Source organism: Dryobates pubescens, chromosome 7, assembly GCF_014839835.1.
Source record: "Dryobates pubescens isolate bDryPub1 chromosome 7, bDryPub1.pri, whole genome shotgun sequence".
In the NCBI taxonomy this organism is placed as follows: Eukaryota; Metazoa; Chordata; class Aves; order Piciformes; family Picidae; genus Dryobates; species Dryobates pubescens.
In genome coordinates this window covers 20,899,016-20,923,749 of record NC_071618.1, presented here as the reverse complement: position 1 = coordinate 20,923,749, position 24,734 = coordinate 20,899,016, and the positions used below count along the sequence as shown (strand labels likewise).

The 24,734-nt window shown below is 33.8% G+C and overlaps 1 long non-coding RNA gene across 1 annotated transcript; it reads left to right on the top strand.

Annotated features, from left to right (window-relative positions):
- The first annotated feature begins 1,465 nt into the window (after positions 1 to 1,465).
- LOC128897329 (uncharacterized) lies at positions 1,466 to 24,734 on the top strand. The gene is made up of 3 exons (XR_008462337.1): positions 1,466 to 2,228; positions 20,696 to 20,874; positions 24,433 to 24,734. It is a non-coding gene; the product is annotated as an uncharacterized LOC128897329 (long non-coding RNA).

Below are 24,734 nucleotides of genomic sequence, written 5' to 3'. Positions count from 1 at the left end.
GTTCTGTTCTGTTTTTCCTATGCATGTGCAATCTGTCACTTACTACAAAAAACAAAGCTATATAACTGATCTGTTGGAATTCAAGAAAAATGTTTTCTTGGCATGTGTTCTTCTCTCTATGCCACCCACACTGAGCAAAAGCAAAAGCAAAAAAAAAAAAAAGGCAGCATGACTGCATTTAGCTTGGACAGTTTAGTAAGTGGAGTGTTTTTTCAGTTTGAAATGCGGGTATGAGGAGTGTTCTTTTGTCACAAGAGACACAACACATGGCTGTTCTGTGCACTGCTTTCGGTCTCCTGCAGCCTTCCCATTGACATTAGTGAGAAATGCGAGCTTTGTTGCCTCAGGCACAATTTTGGAGCCCTAATTTTGAATTACTGCATTTATAACTATTGCTGAGAGCAGTGGCCCGATTCTCCTTCCATTTAAACTCAGTAAAGGCACACTGTCTTTAAATGGGTATAAGTAAGAAAATTTGCAGCCTCTCTGGCTTTGAACCATTCACTAAGAGAGGCTAATTCAGCATTGAATGAGAAGGTCTTGCAAACTATGTCTATTTTTTTTCTGTGTGATCCTAAACTCATAAGGAGGAGTTTGCATAGGTGTCAGTAAAGGTGTAGGATTAAGTCCTTAATGTGAAAGGTGTATTTTACATGGCAGTCTGCCACAAAGAGGCAGCATCCACAAATGAGTAAATGAAAATTCCCTGAATTTGTAAGAAATAGCTGATAAAAATGCTTGGGCAGTCTGTGCTTACATTCTGATGCTGCCATTTCTGAGTCTGGTACTACTGCTGCTACCATGGTTTCTACATGCTCTTAATACCTGTTAATGAAGATTTTTTCTTCTGGTATGCACTAAAATTGGAAGAATTAATTTAAATTTCTTCAATTTCTCATCTTCAGTAGAAAAAAAATCAATTCCATTAATGGAGAAAAGAAAAAAAAAGATCAATTATATTCAGAATGTGCATTGTTGAAGATCTATCCTTAAAAAAAGGACACAAAAAAGGACACGTAGTGCAAAATAATGTTCTTTAGTCTCAAACTATTCTGAAGCGCATGTGAAAGGGCTAATTGTAAGTGAGGATTTAAATGGAAGTAGGGTTTCCCACTCAGTGGCTACAATGACATATTAACTGTGGAAAAGTATAGCAAGAAAAAGTAGTTGAAAATATCACTTGACAAACAATGATGTGCTTTTGCTTTGAAAACAGGATAGTATGAAGAAAAGAAGCATACTTAAAAGAATATTACCTTTATTTTTTTAGTGAGATCAGTGAAACCGTCTGCATGATTATCTGCTGAAGTAGTGCTGACCAAAGGGGTAAAAGTGTGAGAAGAAGAAAAACATACCCTTACTTTGAGAATTCTTAATATTCTTAACCTTCAATAAGTTTGGTTATCAAACTGGTTTATGTTGGTTAATACAGTGTTGGTTTTTTGGTTATTTTTTTCAATCCCTCTCCATTTCCCTCTCCTCCTTCACTGTTACATAATGAATTTACACCCATCTTTCATAAAATGAGCTGACTTTCAACTGGTTAATCACAGAATATACACCCTGTAATTTCTAAACATTTTTGCACACTACTTGAAACATCATATTTTATGTCAGTCCTGTCATCAATTAAAACTCTGACATAAATACAGCTTCTACTTTTAGACTTCTAGAGCCCAAATTCTTACAGTCTTGCTTTTTAAAGATTTACTTCCCATTATTTTGAATGTCACTTAAGGTTGTAAAGATGCATTCAGTTGACTCTGTATATTGCAGTATTTAATTTCTGAATGTTTTCCTGTTTTCATTTTTTTATAAAGCTTACAGCTAACTCATAGGTGTGTTCCTTAAGAAAACAGCTGCTGTGGTACCTTTTCTCATATCACATAATAATTTAATTCTTAACATAGTATACTGAAATCAGTGGTAAAATATAATAAACAAGTGAGCCTCTGACCCATGGAAGACCCCTTCTGGAAGACCTATCTCTGGAAAGGCAGGAATAGCTAATAATGATTGTTGGTAAAATACAAAGGTAAGATCCTGGTTCTGTAGGTTGTTTAGATTTTGTTTAGCTGGAGCTGAAGTGTCTGACCAGTCTGTTGTGTTTTTCTTACAGAAACTTAGGAGACTACTTATTTTATATGGTTTCCTCTCAGGGGGCAGACTCCATCAAAGCACCTCATCATGAAGGATAGGCTAAACAAAAGCTCCTTCATTTTGAGAGGGTAGGTTCATTATTATTGTTCAGTGTCCTAAATAGTCTTTCATTTGGTTTAACACTTGACATACTGAAATGCAGTATCTCCAAACCAGCCTCTAGAGAAGGGGGCCAAAAATCTTTGATTGTCATTTGCAGAACTGAGAACACTGTTGGCACTACTGGCATTAAACAATAAAAATGGGGAGAGAAGAGAGAGTGAATGGCAAACAGAATTCCATAGCTGTCAGCTTTAAAATAGGCTTCACGTTTCTATTGATAATTTGGTTGTAGGGAACTTGTACCTCTTTTCTGCTTCATGCATTTACTCTGGAAAAATGTAGAACCTCAAGCTAAGGAGTGACAACAGGGTGGAGGAGTAGACAAGTGAGGCGATGCTGTGGGAGGAGTGGGCAGGATAGCAGCACGCTGAACAAGGCAGCTGTATTACCTCTTTATTTACATCATCTTCCAGCCTTCTAAGAAACTGCAGTGTGCTCTGATGAAACGAGCACATAGATCTTGCATCCCAGCAGTACTTGTCTTACAGATTTGTTTATCCATCTAGGTAGATATACTGTGTTAATATAAATATTTCAAGTCTTTATATTACTTTCTTTTCTGTTCCTTATTCATCTACTTTTCAGAGTAACTAGCAGTATGATAGTTCATAGTAACTGTTTATTTTTAAAACACCAAACAGAACAGAGTTAGGAAACAAAGCAATGCACATTTAGGTCCTAAGAACCAGAACCTTTCAGTTAATTGAATATACAAACAAATAAAGTGTAATGAAGTTTGTAATTAAATGGTTATCAAATTAACTATTTGACTTGCAGCTAATGGGCAGTTGAGCAAGTACAGAACCTGATTACATTGATATAAGGAAGTTATAAAACATTTACCTTTCTCTTATGAGTTTGGCTTTTTGTCATTGAAATGAGCCATTCTCTTAGCATTTCTGTTTTGTAAAGTGAAAAATTTGAATATAGCAATGATAGACATTTGTAGATCTGCTGTGTAACTCCAAAATTAACTACATCCATTGCAGGCAAAGTAACAACATTAATGTAGTACAGCTCTGCAAAATTTATCTTGGAACCATATTGTGCTGATTATATGGGAAGTTCAGTTTGCATCCACCTATACAGAAGTGATGCTTGAAAATGACGGGCCATAGGAACTGGCAACATATCTTTTTTACTAGGGACTGTGTCCTGAAACTTTGGTTTAGGTGAAATAAGTATTGCGGGGGAAAAATACTCCCTTCATGGTGTTTTTGACATGGAAAATACAACCCCTTTTGCTGAAATTTTGCAGCCTCATATTTACAGTATTTTTACATTTTGCAGAAAACTATGGATCATGCCAAACACAAAAGGGTTTCCTTTTTGTTTGGACGCATGATTACTATTGTATATCATGACATGGTTCTGGGCAACCTTCTAAAATATGTCTAGATTGGAATAAGATTAAACATGTAATAAAACATTTTCTTCTCATAATGTCAACAGTATATCTGATTTGTGAACTTTAGGTTATCAATACCTGGTAATTTTGTACTGACTTTGGCAAAAAAATTATATTCTTATTTGGGGAGGGGGATGAAATACACAATTGCTGTTATCACAGACATATCAACTTTATTCTAAAACACTTAAAAATGGTACTGTCTTAAGTTAGATTCTTAAAGCTTGAAAGGTGACAATCTAGTATAGTTTTCTAATTTCTGAATACAGAGTTCAATTACCAAGTAGATTAGTATTTTAACTACATTTTTCCAGTTTTTTAAAAAGAGAGCTATATATATATGTGTGTGTGTGCATATATGTATATGCCTAAGTATGCATGTATATATATATACACATATATGTATGCATATATATTGCATTTATATTTCATTAACATTGTCTTTACTTATATCAGTATAAGCCTTATGTCAATATTTCCATATGTATTTAAATGCTTTTAGGCCTGTAATGAAGAAAAAGTGCTTTATATAGTATATGAAACATATAAATACTGTATCCACAGTATCCACCAAAGAAGTCATTCCAGTCCTACATGGCTTCATCTTGTCTAATATAGTAATATAACTATTGGTTTCAGAGTTGCTAATAACAAAAGTTCAGGCCCAAATCATATTTGCAACTTATCTCAGTATAAATTGAGAGGCATTAATATTCCTGCACCCTAAATCTCTACATTTTGCATTTGAAGTAACATCACATAACAGAGTAGCATGAATTTAACTTTGCTTTAACTTCATTACAATAGTAATTAGTTTGTTCAGTCAAATGAGTACTTAAACCAAGTGTGATTCTGAAAATGAAAACAGTTCTTCAAAGATCTTGGTACTTTAAAATAATAAATTAATGAATGTATTAAGTTATGCAGTAAATATTGCAGAACAAAGATTTGTTCTCTTTCTAAATGCTGAAGTTAGGTGAACTATTCAGTTCTTTAGTCACAACTATAGTAAAGCTGATAGTTCCAATTAAGAGTTCTCTCCTAAAATTAATGCAAGATTGTTCACAGTATTGATATTCTTCAGCAATGATACAGTTACATGATTATAAATTCTATTAAAATCTTATAGAATTAAACACTTTAAATGCAATTTGAGGTTGACTATTAAGTTGAATATAATTACATTTACATAAAATCTATTAGTCATCCTATTTTAAGCAGCTTTCACATAAGTATTTTTAAAGACATTCTGAGAACTATTTATAAGTGATACAATTATGTGGTTACATGAGTTTATGTGTAGTTACATACAGTAGTGCGCATTCAGTTAACTTTTTTCTGATAGTTCATAGCAAACCCAAATATACAGGTTACGGTATGTTTCACATTCAGTTCAAAATTCAATAATCTCTACAATTTTCTGTTTTTAAATTTATGAGAAATGCCTACATTAAGATCAAAGAACTTGAGCCGTATACTTTCAAAGAAAGAATATTCTGCTGAATCATTTCTTCTCAAGTATAAATATCTTCTTTAGTGATGATGAAAAGTACTTCAAAGGAACAACTGGCTAATCAGTATATTTGATGTTTTTGAGATGAATGAAAATTCGTCCATTGATTTTATTTTTTATAGTATTTAACGTCTTTACATTTTGTCTTAATTTGTTGTATCTTCCTGTTAGAGACTGTTCATTTGCTTACCATGCATATTGAAAATAGCTGCTGCAAAAGTGTTTCAAATCTCATTGATTTATAACATCTCTATCAGTTATATCTTTGTTTCTAAGCGTTACTGTCATTCTTCAGAGATGAAATTATATATTGTATTTAAGGGTGAATATTTTTAGTTTATTTTCATACAAAGAGCATGGAATGTAGTCAATAATGGTTGTGGAAACAATTTTAAAATACTGTGTATTGAGAGGTTAAAAATTTTACAATGCTAATGTTTAAAAGCATTCTAACTCTTTAAAATTGAGCTGTTATACATATTCTATTTTATTTTTATTTTTCTCAGTCTTAGTCTTTTTCCCCCCTACTCATTACTGATACAAACTGCTTGCCTTTGTTTTGGGGCCTGCTTTTTAGTTTATTTTAAGTACAGAGCAAAGTTGTCTGCAGAGCAATCTAATGTATTGAGTGTGTATATTTTCTTTTAAAGAAAAATATTTTGCTCTTTTAGATATCTGTTCATTTCCTAAGCATAATCACATGGTCTTCATTTGTCTCCTTTCCCATTCATCCACTCCAACGCAGTGAAGAGGCATGTGTTTGGTTTTTTGTGGCTCTGGATAGCTGGAATAAGACCTTAAGCAAAATTCTCTTCAATGTCAATGGAAATTATGCCTTAGGTACAGTGCTTTTTAGTGTTTTGGTTGGTTGGTTTGGGGATTTGGGGTTATTTGTTTGTGAGGTTTTGTTTGGGTTGGGGTTTTTTTGTTTGATTTATTTTGTTTTGTCTTTTTAAATTCTATCTATAAACATTATTGGTCCAAATCTGTAACACAAACACATACATGCCTAAACATACTTATACGTATGTAAGTCTGAAGTAACAGGCTCTGCAAAACAAAGATTTTATTTATTTCTATTGTAGTCAGTTTTTTTTTAAAGTGCACCCCGTATAAAAAAAGAGAAACTGTCTTTTCAGCAGAGAAATTAGAGTGGTAACACAAGCTTCTTATCAACAATTTGTGATTAGGTCTGAAATGTTGGGTGTTTTTTTTATCTTTTTGTAATGGCAAGTAGTAGCTACCAAGAAGCAAGTGGAAATGTACCATACTATCATCTTGACAGCCTAATACATTAGGTTTATTGTGCAATATTTTACTTAATAGGTTTTAAATGTTAGAACTCCTCTAATGCAAAATGGGTTAATTCATACATCAACTCTTCCTTAAGAAATTTTTCCTAAAGAATGAGAAGTTGCTATTGTTTTGAGAAAAAAGTTTCCATAAATATGAGAAGTGGGTAAAATAATGATTGTAAAGTTACCAGGTTTTAGAAATATCATTGAATGTATTTATAATGGTTAGTAAGTTTTCATCCACATGTAATTTTATACAATGAATGTGTTCTATAATTTTCAGTATATTTTATATACTGAATGTTATCTGTAATTTTTTTTTTTTAATTCTTGGAGTAATAAGAACTTATTGTTAGGTTTGATAAGAATCACAAGTTTAATAATGGAGAAAAAATCACCCTCTAATCATTTTTCCTCTATAATATTTACCTTAGGAACAATTGTCCAAATCAATCTGATTTACATTTTTAAAACATTAAAATATGTATAAATTTTAGCTAGCTTGTCATTTGCATGTTTGAGAATTATTTACTGCTCTTTGTAATCATCTGTGGTAGAATATTAAAAAATGCCCAATTTTGGCCTTATCAATACTATGTAATTTCAATTTGCAGTTGCATAGTTAAACTATTTTTCTTTTATGTTTGCCTTATATTCAGTGACCCTGATCTCGTGCTCCGTGTGTTGATGGAAGGCCTCACAATTCTTCATTTAATCATTAAAACTTGATGTTACTTCACAGTTTTAATGGAAAGATAACACAACAGTGAAAACAAAATTTCAAAGATAGATTTTTTCGTTTTCTCTGACTACTTCAACATATGAATAATTTGATTGATGCGAGTAGTCTTGTCACGGTCAGTCAGATTTTTTTGTGTAACACTTCTTGGAGAAAAGGAATTCAAATATATTGCTGGTGCATAGAAGCTTAAGTTAGTCTTTAGTCTGAGTTCAGGTTTACGTGATGGTGAAGTGCTTCTGAATGTATTAGAATATTGACTACTATTAATACCAAAATATTTTCTTCCTCTAAAAATGAAAATTTCTGATTGTAGTCATGTAGAAAATGTGTGATTTGGTATGTGTATCTGAGAGAAAGCTTAGAATGCTTAGAAAGGCCTGAGAACTTTAAAATCCAATACTACTTCTATTTCTGAAATTCTTACTGGTTGTTTTTTCTGTATTTTTTTTTTTTAGTTGACTGTTACTGGCTTGGAAAGGTTCCTCATAGTAATTTTTAAGCCTAATGGCAGAAAAGTAGTAAGAGGGTTAATGAGTATTTTTATTTATTCAGGTATTTGAATTGTAAATCCGTAGATAGAAGATAAGTAGTTACAGGTTCTGAATTTCTTAATTTCTTGTCTTCTAAAAGAGATTTTTTTCATTCAAGCAGGCATTACAGTATTTGAATGAAGTGGTTAAATAGCTGTCCATTCAAATGCTTCAGTAAGAATTGTTGTTACAATTGTCATTGAACTCTGAAAAAAAACAGGTCATATTTGGTTTTGTGTCGTACTGGATTTTTAGGAGTGAGTGAAAAATGGCTAAGAGGCTTTGCACCTCTCCATACTACATTTAGCTAAATGACTATAGTATTAAAATAGGATCCCTTTTTAGTGAATCCATGTTTTGGAAATATGGTCAGTTTATGTTATTTATGCATTTTAAATACCTAAAAGATAAATGTTGTCAAAACTATTATTGTCACCAGAAGTAAAAATTATTTTCATTGTCCAAAAACAGAGATGCAGAAATTAAACTGGACAGAATATAGAGTATTAAATACTTAGAATATTATGGAATCTTGAACTTGTAAGCATTGTTTTTAGATAGTTACAACCTTTTAACTCTTTGTAAGAGATTGCTACCTGTAAAAGTGGTTTTAGATATAGCCAGGGTATCACAGTCAGAAGAGGTGTCTGTCTCATTTTATATAACCTTAGAAAAATATTTTTGTCTGGCTGATTTTTACTCCCTCTCCCCCCCTGTCCCTGGACAGGAATCAAAATTCTGCATGTCAAAGTTGGAAAATATGGTGTCACAAAGTGTCTCAGTGCCTGGACAAATAAACATTCAGCAGCAGCATTAAAATTGCTACAGCAAACTGAAACTTGAAATTAAGATACCACGTTCTGTGACCATGGGAGATATTTTTGAGAGTGCTTTGTTGACAACTAATTGATAATTATGGCTTGTATTCTTCTAACACCGTTCTTCCCAAAGGACCCTAAAGTGCCTTACAAAATTAGGGCCTGTTCCTGCCCTGATTGAAGTCAATGGGAGCACTGCCAATGGGAACAGCACTGGGCACTTAAGAAGCTAATAAAAGCTGCATTCAAACATCACTTCTGCCACTGAAATGTGTAACTGTTCTATTTACAGGCAGTACTCCCCAGTGGTTTAAGGCAGGAAGTGAATATTATCATACACAAATTGCAAATTTTAAAAAGAAATTATAAATTTAAAGGATACATGATCCAAGTATTAGCATTAATAGCCCAGATTTTGGTTAGGATTTCTGTTCAAGACTTCATCCAGACATATTTTTGTGGGTCTTGTTTGTTTGTTTGTTTTGAATTTTACTTCTAGTAGTTCTAATGACTGATACCACTTTCATTATTGATATGATGGATACACATATTTTGGAACTCAGATTTACATTATTTTGGCAATAATATAAAAATAATTTCAGAAAGATACAACTTGGAAATGCAAGTAATCATCTACATTTATTGTGCACTTTTTCCTGATTATCTTTTAATTGCTACCTGAGGAAAGCAATAAGTATTTGGCATATATTTCCATACTCTCTTTCATTTTACATATTAAGCTGATATGTCAGGGACAGGATTTGATGTTTGTATACCTGAAATGCCCTTTTAAAGCAAACCTTATACCATGCATTCAGAGTATGTTTATTTATTTTTAATACAGACCCTTTCATATAAAATTTGTCAGCTATAAAAATACTAAGTGGCATGTGTTGATGCACACAAAAATAAGACATGGTGCTATGACGTGCTATGAAAAGGCCTGGATTGTTTTTTACTCAGCAGTTTTTCCTCAACCATTCATATGGATGAACGAGGAAATAATTACATTACTTAACATTTTTTAAATTGCTACAACCTCATAAATTGAAGGGGAAACTTTTAAGACACCATAAAAAACTTTCTTAGCTGTTGTACTGCTTTCTTTTGATCTGCTTAGATGCTTTAAGGTGAGAATGAAAAACAAACAGCTTCAAGAGTAACTAAGCATCATAAGAATTAACCTAGTAGAATATGTACAACTGAACTCTTTGAATCAGGTGGTTTATATATGCTGTATATTCAAAAAGAAGTTTGTGATTACAAGGTTAGATAAACTCACCATTAGTCTTATGGAATCCTTCTAGTCTTAATTGACCAAAAATTTATTAAATCATCCAAGATGGAAATACTCTGTCCTTATTAAAAAACAAAACAAATGTAATCCTAATCTTTAAAGATATTTCACTTTTCCGTATTATACCTGGATAAAACATTTACAATTAATATGAATTCCCTTGCCTATCCCAAAACAGAAGGTTAAGAAGGTAGTTGGTACAAGAGATTTTCACAGAAATCACAACATATTATGTGAATCTGTTATATAGGTGTGATTTTCAAGTAGTTTTAAATATGTTAAAGGAAGGCACTCTGTTAGAACTTCATTCATTAATAGATCTAAATGTATCCTCCATCTAGAAATAGTATTTTACTCAACAGGAAGAACCTGGAAATATAGAAATTGCTAACTCTGTGCTGGATGAACATGTGTCATGTTTTCTTACCTATATTTCTGGCTAGGAAACTCACATCTTTCCTATTAAGAATACGACATAAGTGATTTGTCATATTCTAGAAAGCTACAGACAGATATGGAAAACAGCTACTGCCAGGTCTTTTAATTTTCTTTCATGTGTTTTCAATAAAAGTATTATATTCTTAATACTTTTAATTATGTCACAAATATATTAAAATCCATTTTAATGTTCATCTTGCACTTTTACACACACACAAAAAAAAAAGCAAGAAGGAAATAACTATGCATTTGCTGATGCCAGGCCAGGAGGAATTTAGCACTTCAGTCAAAAATAGGATTAGATTTTATCCTTAGGATAGGATTAGTGTGTGATCTCATGGTCACTTAATAGGTTTCCTATTAGATCTTCCCTTAAGCCTGTTTTTAGAGACCTTAATCAAGTAAAACATCCAAAGAAAACGGTGCTCTGTTGCTTAGCAAAGAAGTTTTCAGTCTCTTCTTTTAACTTCAAATTATTTCATTCATATACAATTATATAAAAATAAAGGGCTAAATGACAATTACTCAAATAATTAAGCCTTATGCCTTTAAAGATCTGGGCCTGAATGACTAATGCAGTGCCGAGATCATCTAGCTATCTTGTATTAGAAATATGTTAGCTATTTTCAAATCCTGAATTCTTTGCTAATTTTTATCTTGTTCAGCAAAGCATTGTAGGATCCAGTCTTTCAAATACATTGTATTGTATTTCCCCACTAATAAATATTCTGTAAGACTTCACTGGGTACTACAATACTTTTTTAAAATTTTCATTAATTTCCATTAAATGTTTTTATTTGCTTATCTGTAAGCATTATTTGAAAGACGTTCTATCAGAAAGCGAAGTTGAGAATAGCGCTTTATTTTTTTAGGACATGTTCAATATAAACAAAACAACAAACCTTCACCTTTTCTTAAATAAAAATCTTCCTGACAAACAAAGCATGGTTTTGCCTAAAATAAAAACAAACCTAAGCATTCAAGTTAGCTAGTTGTAAAAAATTACTGTTGTTCAGTATTTGGATGTGTTTTACCAATATTGCACAAAACATCCCCCAGTGAGGTCTGTCACAAAACAAATAGTTTATCTGATTGCTAGAAACCGGTAGATTCAGCTACCTTACAGAATGTAGCACTTGATGCTCTTAATTAATAGTAATTAAGAGTGTATTTTTGTAGGTAATCATCTCAAAACTGCAAACTGTAACAATGGATATTTACCAATATTTTTATGTTGCTTGAAAATAGTGTAATTAACAAATAATAATTTTAAGTTTTAATAGATATTTCAAAAGCCATACTAAAAAAATACCTATATCAAATAATGTTATTTCACAGCATATTTTAAAATGTGTTCTTATTGAATAGCATGTGTGCTTAAAAGTGCTCTTCTGTGTCAAAAAACAACACTTTTAATACTAACATGTTTTTGGTAGTTAGATTTGCATGATCTGAACAACATGAGTAATTTTACTTTTGGGAATTTAATAATATCACCAGGAGATACTTATCAGAGTAAAATTACTCATTTTATTTTATTCCATTCATTTGCAGTACTGAGACTTCAATTGATTGGTCAATTAAAAAAAAATAATAAATACTGGATATTCAATGGCGTTTTTTACTTCACAATTTTATTTCATGTATTTTTATCTGACATTTTACACATTAGCTTCAATGACCAGTTAAGAAAGGAAATATCAAACAGTATTAATGCCTCAAATTCAGCAAGATGCATAACAGAATAATCCAAAGACTGTATTTACATTTAAAATATTTCATGTGTGGTATCAAACATTGAAAATTACAAACATTAGAGAACATCGCATATATATAACTTCATAACAATAAACACATATCTCTATGTATACTTTTCATTTCCATTTATGCAGCATCATAGGTGTACATGATATCTATGAATGCTCATATATGTATGTAAAAGTCTTACGTATTTTAAAGCACATTTGACCTATATTATGCAGCAAAGTGCCACCATAATGTCTCTGACAATTTAACTGGATTTTGTTATAATGTTAGTTTATTAAATGATGTCAGATGTTTTTCATTGCTACTAGTATATTTCTGGAAGAAAAAACAGAAAAGAAGCTGGAATACATAATGAAGACTCTCTTCATTCTGACAGAGAAGTGCTGTTCCTGTGGTGCTTAGGCACTTGACAAGAGAAGAGTTTTTTTGCAGTATGACAACTCCTGTGGTGCCTTGAGACATGAAGCAATACCAGAGGTAGATGGAACTCAAGAATGTCATATGAGGAAATGCTACATCACAGGAAACATTCACTAGGGGAAGACAGATGTTGTTATGAACTATTAAAATCATCAGTAGTGTGTCCTTTTGTTTCAAGGTTTTAGAAGCCTGAGATGGCATTTCCTTCTATCTTCTTCCCTCTGCTGTGTTCTTCCCTCTCAAAGGAAGTCTGCTATGTCAAGTGGTTTTTATAGTGGTATGCACTGGATCAGGAGGGTTCTGCTTTTCACTGTCCTCTCTTTTGCCCTTTAGTTAAAGATTAGCCAAGACTAGGTATGAGAGCACCAAAGAAAATCTCTCATGCTTAAAAGAACACCGTGGATAAGACTATGGCAGAGAAATGACAAGCATACGAGCTAAAAACCTGATGCAGTGCCTGAAAAAGGATAGTTTGGAGGGAAATGCATTTATAATTCTATGTCTGTGTCTGTAGAAGTGATATTAGAAATCCCCTTGACTTAATACAATTATAAATTATATGAATATTAAGTGGCCATTGTGGCCTCCGTGATGCAGTAGGGGACGATGATGACAAAGAGGACAGTTGAGGTAGTAGTAACATTGAATATTCTTATTAGAACAATTGTTAGTCCTTGGTCACATACATGTAACTCCCCGCACTTTAGTGGGCTTCCTTTGCTTACGTCAGACTGTATGTGTGATTAGCTGGGAGTATGCTTTAATTTCTCTATATACATATACGGAAAATGTGTATTGATTTCCACACTGTGACAGGATTGTAAAAAAAAAGATGGACTAAAGTTTTAGTGTTAAAAAAAACCACGATAGCTGTAATGTTCAGGTTCTATAATCTACATATGATTTGTATAATGATTTCCTGTGAAGATTACTATACAAATTGTGGCCTTAACTTCTCCATGTCTTATAGTTACTGGCAGTTATTCCTGATTTAAATCAGACTAATTGGAACTGTGGGCAAAGAATGTCTCCAAAGTACATTTGTCTACTTCTCAAGGTGAAGCACTTCAGAATAAAAGAAAGAAAACAAAGAATACCTTTAGATTAGATTTATGGTCTAGGTATGTGAAACCTGATTTGGCCTTTTGTCCCTTGCTTAGCACATGGCATGGTACAAAAGGAACTGACACAAGGGTCATATATTGAAAACATCAAAATTCCTAGCGTAATAAACTTCAGATTCTAATGGATTCTTTTTCAGTGAAGCTATGTAAAATTGCTAATGACAAAACCACAATCCCCCCAAAATAACAGCTATATAATAATGTCATAGGGACTAGTATTTTCTTAGTGAAGCAGAGATAATTGTTCATCCTAATGTCTTCACTTTTTCAAATTCTTTAGGAAAAAAGTGTTCTAGATATCATGTGGAGGGAATACAAATAGTTGTATTTGAATTTTTCAAATACTGTTTGTATCCGAAATTTAAAATGCAAAAAAAATAAATGGTAAAGGGTTTTTTTTAGCTTTTCATTATATGAGGAACAGGCCTGTCCTTTATGAAAAGCACTTTATCTTTCTTTTTTAATTATTATTTTTAATTCATTCTGTTATGATTTTTGTAATACTGAATGCCAAAATTATTCAATGATTACCTGTATTTAATGACACAATATGTGATCTCCAGCAAAGCAACATTCTGATAGTTGGTAGTTAAGGATCTTTTATTCTCTAGAAGAGTGTTCTAGATAGCTGTTTCAATACCTTTGTTCTTTTGTCATGATTACACAATGTTTCTATCACTTTCACACATCTGTTGTTATTTGTCAGAGAGAAACAAGTTTAGCCCAAAGCCTGAAGGAAGATTTATATGGATATCATCCGTATATATTGCAGATATGGATGATAATTGGTGTGTGTGGGGGGGAATAAGTGTTGATAATTTAACACTATTTTTTGTTTGTACAAACTATGTGCCAGTTTTTGCATGAACCAATTATGCAAAGTTTACATCAACAATTATGCAAAGTTTACATCAACAAACAAAAGTTATGTATGTAAAATTACACCATTATTTTTTTTATCAGATATTGCAGATGCAACAGGTTATGTAGGAAAATTTACCAAACAAAAAGTTCAGGACCCTTGGAAAAAAAAATGCTATTACATTTCTGCTAATTATTACAAAATGTTAACGGTATGTTTTTCCAACTATCTTCTACCATTAATAGAATACCATGTCCTTACTACATATTGCATCCTGCTGTGACAGTGATAATTATAAAGCTTTCATCTGTAACACTAATTGTATACACACTATAAACTGTTTCTTACTGTATCACCCCTACAAAATTTTAAGTACCACTTTATACTTTATAAAACCGTTATTAATTAGAGACTGCTACTGAATAAGTTCTAATGAAAGAAAGTGCTTTTCTTCTCTATATTTTACAGTTGAACAACATGATATCATATGCACTTGTTGAATTTTTTTTTTAGATAGGCCTTTTGCATTGTCCAAACAAATACTCTATTGATTTGAGTAATGATATTAAAACTGTATGTGCAAAGATATATTTTACCTCTTAAATGTGTATAGCAGTTTGCTTTTTTGCCTTACAGCCCTAAAACATTCTTATTCACGGACCCTATACATAGCAATCATTGCAAATGGCAAGAAAGTCTTACCTCATTAAAATTGCCAGACCTATACTGAGTCAGGCTTCCCCAAGTTGTTCTACGTAGAGGTACTATACGCAATATGTATCTAGAAATTACACTGATCTGAACCAAAAGTGGTGTGTGAATTCTTATTCAAAAAGATTTATAGTTGTATACAGTAAGCTGTATGCATTTTTGTGATTACAAATTATAATCTATTACAGAATTTCATTGTAAGTGAAAAGTGCTCTTTATATTAATTGCAGGGTAAATTCTTTGCTCTGGTCGGTGTGAATTGATCATTCATAGATCCAAACTGACTTTACTCGAAGACTTTAATCACTACTCAATGTGGAGGTGGTCTAACCTTAGGACAACTTCACTTCTTTCTTCTTTTAAAACTACATTATATCAGTACATAAACTCATACTAAGTAGAATAGACTGCACTCAGTAGATTCTTCTGCAGATAAAATTATTTTCTTCATTAAACCTGAATTTTACACTAAAGGCATTAAGAGGTCCTAAATTTCTTTCAGGAGAAGAATTATAAGGTTCATTATTTAATCATTGTTGCTTTTATTCAAATCACAAATGATTCAGCATGGATGCTGAATATTAAGACATTTTTTGAGATAATTAGAGTGACTCAAAATTCTTAGACTCCTAAGTAATACACACAAACAATGTAAGATGTTTTTAATAGTAGTATTCAGTAACAAGACCATTTTCCTTTTCAAGCTTTTGGGTTTAGTGTCAAGGAAACACTTGTGGAAGTCATAATCTGTATTTCACATAGTGGCTAGTATATTGGATACTATTTTGGTAAGAATCGAATATATTAAAATATGAGCAACAAAACAATGCTTGTCCTGCATTCTGTGCCTTTAAAACATTATGTTCTCAACAAAATAGTATCTCAAAGAATCATCAGCACTGCCATATACACAGTAAAATGCCTCCCTGATGTAAGATGTATTAACGTTTTGAACACCAATGTTCTCTGGCACTGGTTGAAATAACAAGCAGTTAATCACTACAGAAATTTGAGAAGAAAAAGTCCCTTGACACTATGACTCCTGCCTTTCTCCCACATATGCATGCACAAACATATACCCATGTTCCCATAAACAAAAGATTGCTCCCATTTCATAAAAAACAGCATTAAAAACCAACAGCAATAAATACATAAAACAGCCCAAACAAAGCAAATGAACCGTTATCAAAACACACAAAATCCCACCAAATGACAAGCTTTTTTTCACCCTCTTGATTTCTAGTATTCTGTATTGCTAAAACTCTGAAATTAGTTAAAAACATCCAGAATAATTTTCCCTCTGCTAGAATTTTATCTTAAATAAATTGTGATAGAAGATGTATGGAACTATTTTAAAATGTGAAAGAAAACTTTTAAATTAGTTTCTCATTTGTCTTTTGATAATTCTGTTGATATACCTCCTTCACCGATGTGCCTCAGTGCAATCATAATGCAATCACCTGACATTTAATCTACCTCATCCAAAATGATGTCTTCAAATATTTATGGCCTTTCTTGAGACCCTTCTGTCTGCAATAAGGAAATATAATGAAACATTTTAACTTTGATATATCTTACCCTATGCAACCTGCTGAGCCATTTGCACTACTATTGATGGTTTCATCTAAGAAAAAAAAAATCCTCACAAAACAAAAACCACCAAAACACAAAACCTTTGATCAATAGCATCATTTTACTTTCCAGAGCACTTAATTGTGTAATTTTCAAAGCACACAAATTGAACAGTAATTTAAGATTTTCATTATCCTAAAAGTATTCATAAATTAAATAACAAAAATTACTAGCTGAAATACAGATTCGATGTACGGTTGAAAACAAGCAAACAAATATAGCAGATTCAGAGAACTGGAAGTAGCAATACAATACATTAAAAAGTCTTGAAAAGTTAAACTTATTATGGGAGTAGAAATAAATTACAGTATTGCTTTTTAGTTGAAAAGCTTGTGATGAGAAGAGGAAACAGGATGAAACCATTCTAAATAAAATAATTTTAGATAGGGAATATTTGGCTCAGTCTGTGTGACCAATTGAGCGTGGGACTTTGAACTAACAACTAGATGTGAATAGTGTATATATTCTAGCCATTTTGTGCTTGAAAATGGAAGTGTGATGATCGGAATCAGAAAAATCTCAGTGTTTTCTAAAGAGGGAAGGTGGTACATTTGAAAGGTTATTACAGAGAAGAATAATATAAAATTAGGTTGACTAGGAAAGATTAATTTCGTTACATCTTATTGACCTCTAATTGTTACAATTTTATGATCAGTTCTCATACAATACTTTTCAGTGCAGCGGAAAGTAGCCTACTGAAGACTGTAGGGTTCAGTATTTCAGGCTCAGTTAGATAATTTTTATATAATATTTCCTAGCATTACAGAAATGCATTTTACATAAAATGTTGTTTCCTGAATCCTCCCACCCATATAATTCTTAGATGTTATTTCCATCTGAAAACTCATTAAAGGTTTAGAAGTTGGGCTTAGGTTGTGGTTTGTGTGGGGTTTTGTTGTTTGGTTGGTTGTGGGGTTTTATTTATTTATTTGTTTGTTTGTTTTCCCTATTGTTCATTTGTTGGGTTTTTGTTTGGTTTGTTTAGGTGAGGGTTTTTACATTTTTATTACATGAAGTTTAATCATGCAGACTAACTTCAAGCAACCTGGATACATGTCTAAAGAGTAAAGCTCATTCTTTGTGTCATCTGGAAGCTAGAAAGTAGAGTTGCTAGATTCTGCAATCTTCCAGGGAATTAATCATTCTCTAATCTACCTCTTTAAGGATGAATGCACAGCAGAGATGCAGGGTGAATCAAATAATGTTTGCCTCAGTAATGCGTGCAACATTAAAATACAGAATTTTCCCATTAGAAGTGGGAGCTGGATGCAATTTCTGTCACTGTTTCATTGAAATTTTTTGCCTTCTCCTTTCTTATATGCATAATAACCAGGAAACAGGGATTTCTATGCAAGAAACACTTATGTCAAGAAAGATTTTATTTCCTAATAAGTATCACTATAGCAAAAAGGGTAAGTTTGGAAGCACAGTTTTCTAGGAAAGGGCTTTCTCCAATAGAGGCACAGATACTATAAAATTATGTAAATATTTTTTCCAATTTTATTAAAATGTTCAAAGTTTCACTTGCATTAAATGCAGACTCATAATCAAATGTCATTAGCCTCCATTATGATTTTGATGCCTTTGCTTGATATAAGACAAGAAAAATCTCAGAATCACAGAATGAAAAGTATTTTGAGGAGACCTCTGGTGATTGTCTAGTTCAACTCCCCTTCTGAAACAGGTTCAATTAGAACAGATTGTAGAGGAATGTGTCCAGGCAAGTTTTGAAAGTCTCTGCAGAAGACAACTCCACAGCCTCTCTGGGCAGCCTGTTCTAGTGCTCCATCACCCTCAAAGCAACATTTTCCTCTCATGTTTAAATAGAACTTCGTGTATGTTCTAGTATGTGCCCATTACCCTTTGTCCTACTGAGCAAAACTTCATCCTGTCACACCCATCCTTCTTCAGGCTAAACATCCTTAGCTCTCTCAGCCTTTACTCCTAAGAGAGATGCTGCAGTCCCCTAAACATTTTTGTAGCACTCCATTGAACTCTCTCCAGTAGTTCCCAAAGTCTCTTGACCTGGACACAGTACTGCACATGTGGTCTCCCTAGGGCAGAGCAGAGAAGCAGGAGAACCTCCCTACCCTTGCTGGTCACACTCTTCTTAATGCACCCGAAGAGACCATTTGCCTTCTCAGCCACAAGAGCACATCTGCCTTTTGGTTAACTTTCTGTCTACCAGCACTTACGGGTCCTTCTCTGTAGAGCTGTATTTACAGTGGATCAGCCTCTAACATGTACTGGAGCAGGGAGTTATTCCTCCCCAGATGCAGGACTCTACACTTGCCCTTGCTAAACTTCATGAGGTTTCCCTCTGTCAAGTTCTCCAGCTTGTCCCAGTGTGGTGGGTTGAGAGAGAAGGCCCAGCTTTCCCTTCCCCACTAAGAAGAAGTAACCACAGCTAACTCAGCCGGTGAAGCAAAAGGGAATGCTGTATTTACAAAAGCAATGTGAGACGCAGGGAATTTATGTACACAAATATACAGAATTTACAATATATACAGAAATATACAAGCCAGAAGGATAACAGGAACAAAACCCCTGGACAGAGGGGAGTTCCCCCCTGTCCCCCTTCTCTCTCCCCCCTACCTCCCTTTCTTCCCAAAGAGGGCTAGAGAGAGAGAAAAGGCAGTTATAAGAAAAGAAGAATTTTAGTAGCAAGAAATATTAGTGCTGGATTAATGCTTATCTGTTATCTGCGGCCCTTCTGGCCAGATGCCCAGAAGCAGAACAGGCTAGAAGGGGAGAGCGAAGAGGAATTGAACAGGAACTGGAACTGAGGGAAAATTCCAGCTGCACTAAACTTAAGACTGCACTCCCACCAATCTACCAATGAAATTCATTTACAGTATCAATGTTTACAAAAATATTCAGCCAGAGTGTCCCAGCAACTGTCCCTTTCTTAAAGGCACAGCCTCAAACGCTCACACCCAGTCTTGCAGAATGACAGCACAGAGTCCTGGTGGGTCAGCCTCCTCCCAGCAGACTTGCTGAGAATACACTGACCCTTCATCCAGGTAATTGATTACAATGTTGAACAACACTGAACCCAGTATTGGAACCTCAGGGATCACCACTAGCCACAGACCTGCAACTAGATTCACAATGCTCAGCTCTGTTGTCCATCCAGTTCTCAATCCACCTTATTGCCCATCTTGCTCATTGCCCTTATTGCTCATCTAACCCATACTTTCTAAGCTGGTTACCAAGGAGGATATTATTAGAGAGAGCATCACAAGCCTTGCAGAAGTCCACAAACAAAATCCAACTGTGCTCCCCTCATTTATCCAACTATCACAGAAGGCTATCAATTAGTCAAGCACGATTTCCTCTTTTTGTGAATCCATGACAACTACTCCTGATAATCTTGTTTTCCTCTACATGCTTAGAGAGGACTTCCAGTATGAGCTGTTTCATCACCTTTCCAAGATGAAGGTGAGGCTGTCTGGTCTGTAGTTTCCTGGGTCTGACTTATTTTCTTTGAAAATTAGAGCAACATTGGCTTTTCTGAAGCCCTCCAGCACCTCTCCTGCTCTCCAGGACCTTCCAAAAATGATGGATGATTACCTCTAACCCATCCCTCCTTGACTAAGGGAGAGCATTCCTTGCTTCCTTTCTTTCTTACCTCCAGGGGCTGTATCTTCTGTCACCAGCATACCCACCACATATAGCAGTGGTCCCACAAAACACTGACAGATCCTTTCCATGGAAATTAGAATCTAAGGCATTGCAAATGATAACCATTCTGTATAAAAGTATTATTTCCATGGAAAAATAATTGAATACTTGGGGGAAAAAAAATAAAAGAAGGGAAGAAAGGAAAAAGTTTAGGATGATGTGTTATCTAACTTGTTTGTTTTCTTCCTGCAGCATTTAACATCGTGATCATGAACAAGAGACTCCACCCATAAATATGCTACTTCTGTCTGGGATGTATGTGATACCAATCACAAGACATAGTCTCTTCTGCCATAGAGCTACTAAAGCAGAGAAAAAGTTTTGAATGGACAAGATCTTTCTTTTCTGACCTAACATTCAATTTATTTACTGTATGTATTTAGTTTTATATGGAGTACTATTTATTATTATTTTTTTGCAAGAATAGGAGTGTGTTTTCAGAATTGTTTTGTTTCTTTTTCAAATGTGTCTTTCTCCCCCCCCACCAATTTCATGCATGGCTTTATGTCATAATTGATTTAATCATTTATTGATATCAAACCAGAAATAGCTCCTGTGAACTATTACAGTGGCACAAAGCCACAGTTCTCTCAGAGAGAAGGATTAGACTCTCTTGGTTCATCATGCTGTAGTAAAATGATGAACCAAGTAGTATTCCAAGACATTTTTAATAGTTGCTTCTAGAAACTTCCATTATTATAACAGTAATTGCTAAACTACATGCTTTTAGTGTTATTGCCTAAACTTCCTGTTATTTTCTAACAAAACTTATTGTTCCAATAATCTGGAAAAACAAAACAAAACAAAACCAAAACAAACACACACACACACAAAAATAATCACTCTTCAGATCACCTTTTAAAAATGTTCCTGGTAAAAGTACCATAATGTCCCCACCCAGGAACAAGTGCTTGTACTGGTGAGATATATCCCCAGAAGGACACTGATTTACATCAGTTACGTAAGGTAGTTACTTCCCAAAAGACCTAGCTATCTACATTAGACATGCAAAGACTATGTTAGTCTTGTGTGCTATAGTTAATAATGAGATGCAACAATAAGTCTGGAAACAAATCAAATTACAGTTAATTAGCAAAATAATCAAGTAAGAGAATACTCACTTTAACAAATATTTTGAGCAGAAATGCAGAAATAACTGCATTTTGAAGCACAAAGCATTTTCCCCTTGTAATCTTCAGCAGTTTGCATTCCATATTATATGGTCTTCCTCAGGCTCACATAACAGTAAAAATGTAAAAAACTTCAGCTGATCCTAAACAATTAAATTATTTTTACCTCAGAAGTATCCAATGGACAATTTGGTGGAAAAATATTCTGTAAACCTTTTACCTGCTTGTCTATCAATCAACTTCTATGATACTGCTAAAACAGCTTAAAGCTGTGAGCCAAGCCAAACTGAGGAATACCAAGCCAAGCTTGCAGAGAAGATTATACTCTTATGGAAGGAGAAACAGATACTAACAGAAAGTATGTGACATAACCATTATGAGAAAGGAAAATGTGATATACAAAGGTACTTGAAAGCCTTCGGTATACTATATATGTAGTCAACTGCCCTTCAGTTAATAATTGTAAAATAGATATTGTTTTTATAGTGGTTTGTTGGTAGGTTTTGTTTTATTTTGGTTGGGTTTTTTTCCCCTTTTCTTATTAAACCCAGGAGATTTTGCTTTTTAAATATGGTTAATAACTGCCCAACATACACTAGAGGATAGATTCTTTCAAGTAGAAGCTGTCTCTGTAATATAAAAAAATGGGAAGAAACATGTGGTTTCCAATTTAGCAGCAATTGGTTTTGTCTTTGAAAGTGGATTTTCCATAGACTGTATGTGGAAAAGAAACTAATTCTTCCAAACTCAAACATACTTTAAAATCACACACATAAATACAAATATTTAATATAGAAATCTCCTAATTACTAATAAAAGTAATAACATGTAAATATGTTTATCATCTTCGGTTTAGGCAAGTAGGACAATGACAATAGAAGTATGAGTGGATAGACTGCAGAAAGATTTAATATCTAACTCTAGAAGATAATATGTAACACATATAAAATGGTATTTGCATAATTCCATCAGGGAGGGAAAGAATAAATCTGTATCAACTTTCCTTGGGGAAAAATAGAGAAGAGAGGGATACATGCAATGAAATTGACTTGAAAATCCATTTCATCCTCTTGCTTCTGGGAGAAAGGGTCTCACAAGCATATCACCCTATCTGGCAAATTGATATAATAGTATAGAAGATACCATGCCTTGCATACTCATAAGGTGTATAGAATGTCAATGTGTCCCTGTATAGTCCAATCATACCTGGAGATAGATTACCCTTCCCTTAAAAATTCAGAAACATGAGGAAAAGCGTAAGTGTAACATGGGGAGAATTTTTTTCTTTCTACCTGACACCTGATTATCACAACAGAACTGCATCTTCATCTCACTTGCATCTCTAGGCATAGACCTAATTCCCATGGAGCTTTATAAAGCAATTTCTGACCCAGATAGATTGAAGGATAAATCAATAGATGGAGAGCAGATATTGGAGGAGCCATTAACCGTCTTCCTACCCTACACCTTTGTCATCACCATCACCCAGGGGAAAAAGGGGGAAAATGAGGCCCGTGAGGGACTTTTAGGGTCTCAGGTAATGACAAGACTAGGAGGAATGGGGAAAAAAAAAAAAAAAGAAGAAAAAAAAAGAAGTACGTAGATTCAGGTTGGATGTTAGGAATAAATTCTTCCCCATAGGGTAGTGAGACACTGCAACAGTTTTCCTAGGGAGGTGTTTGAAGCCCCATCCCTGCAAGTTTTTAAGGCCAGGCTGGATGTGGCTCTGGGCAGCCTGATCTAGTGTTAGGTGTCCCTGCCCACGGCATGGGGGTAGGAACTGAATGATGCTTGAGGTTCCCTCCAACCCCAAAAATTCTATGATTCTGATTCTAAACCAATTTTGCAGTTTAGGCTGGTTGTTAGGAAGAAATTCTTCACAGAAAGAGTGTTTTGCTATTGGAATGGGCTGCCCAGGGAGGTGGTAGAGTCACTGTCCCTGGTGGTGTTTAAAATAAGACTGGATGAGGCACTTAGTGCCATGGTTTAGTTGATCAGAAGGTGTTGGTTGATAGGTTGGACTTGATGATCTGGAAGGTCTTTTCCAAACTGGTTAATTCTGTGATTCTGTGATTTTTATTTTAAAGATGCTAAAGATCTTGATTTATATGGGGCGTTAAAAGAGAACACAGTACTAGCACTGGCAACAGTAAAAGGTTTCAGAACCTTGGAAGCCTGAATGTAATATAGATAATAGTGTAATTCTTACCTTAATGCTATTATTTGGGCTCCACTGTAGAAAACAACCAGACAACCAAAACCCCTATATCCACTATTTACCTTTTTACACCAAAAAAATGGAAGTACAAAGGTGAAAGAAAGCATAGCTTAAAGACAACAATGAAATAACTTAATAATCTTTAGTTAATCGGATCCAATCCTAATTTACACAGTTGTTGAATTTAGGGTCTTTTATTTTTTAGGAATTAAACAAGATTTTGGGACTATGTTCAGAATTACTTTTGTCCAATTAAAATGGACCTTTGGGAAGAATATCTTAGCTTGATCATTGCAGATTTGCTTGTTTCTATACATTTTAAAATAGAATGCATTAGGGCACTGTTTGATAGGTTGGAAAAGCTACCTGGCATTGTGTTTTGCCTGTGTTTATGTGGGAAATAAGCATTATCACTTTGGTTCACAGATATAAAAGGAAAGGTTTAGGAAAGAACTGCAATTTAGAACAGAGAATAAAATAAATACATAAACAAATAAATGTTTTTTTTCTCTCATAAAATATTCTTTTCTGGGTGAGCTTGGCAAATTTATTCTCTGAGATTTTTTTGTTTTAATCTACAGGTTGTTTTATTCAGGATAACCCTTATCAACAGTTCACATTCCCAAGAAGATGCAAGTATTTCCTCTGCAGATATTAAAGTTCATTAGAATTGTCAGTAACAGAAATGTCCTTCCTGCAATTGATGGAACCACAGCAATGACTCTTGTGCATGGTTTCGTACTAGGTTTAGTAATCTAGAGTATGAACATAACAATGTGCAAGCTGATACAGGATGCAATATTCACTTGAACGGTTAGGTACAAAATTGTGCGGCTAGCCTGCACTGAGCTCCATGCTAAGCCAACAGGAGAGATAATGACCA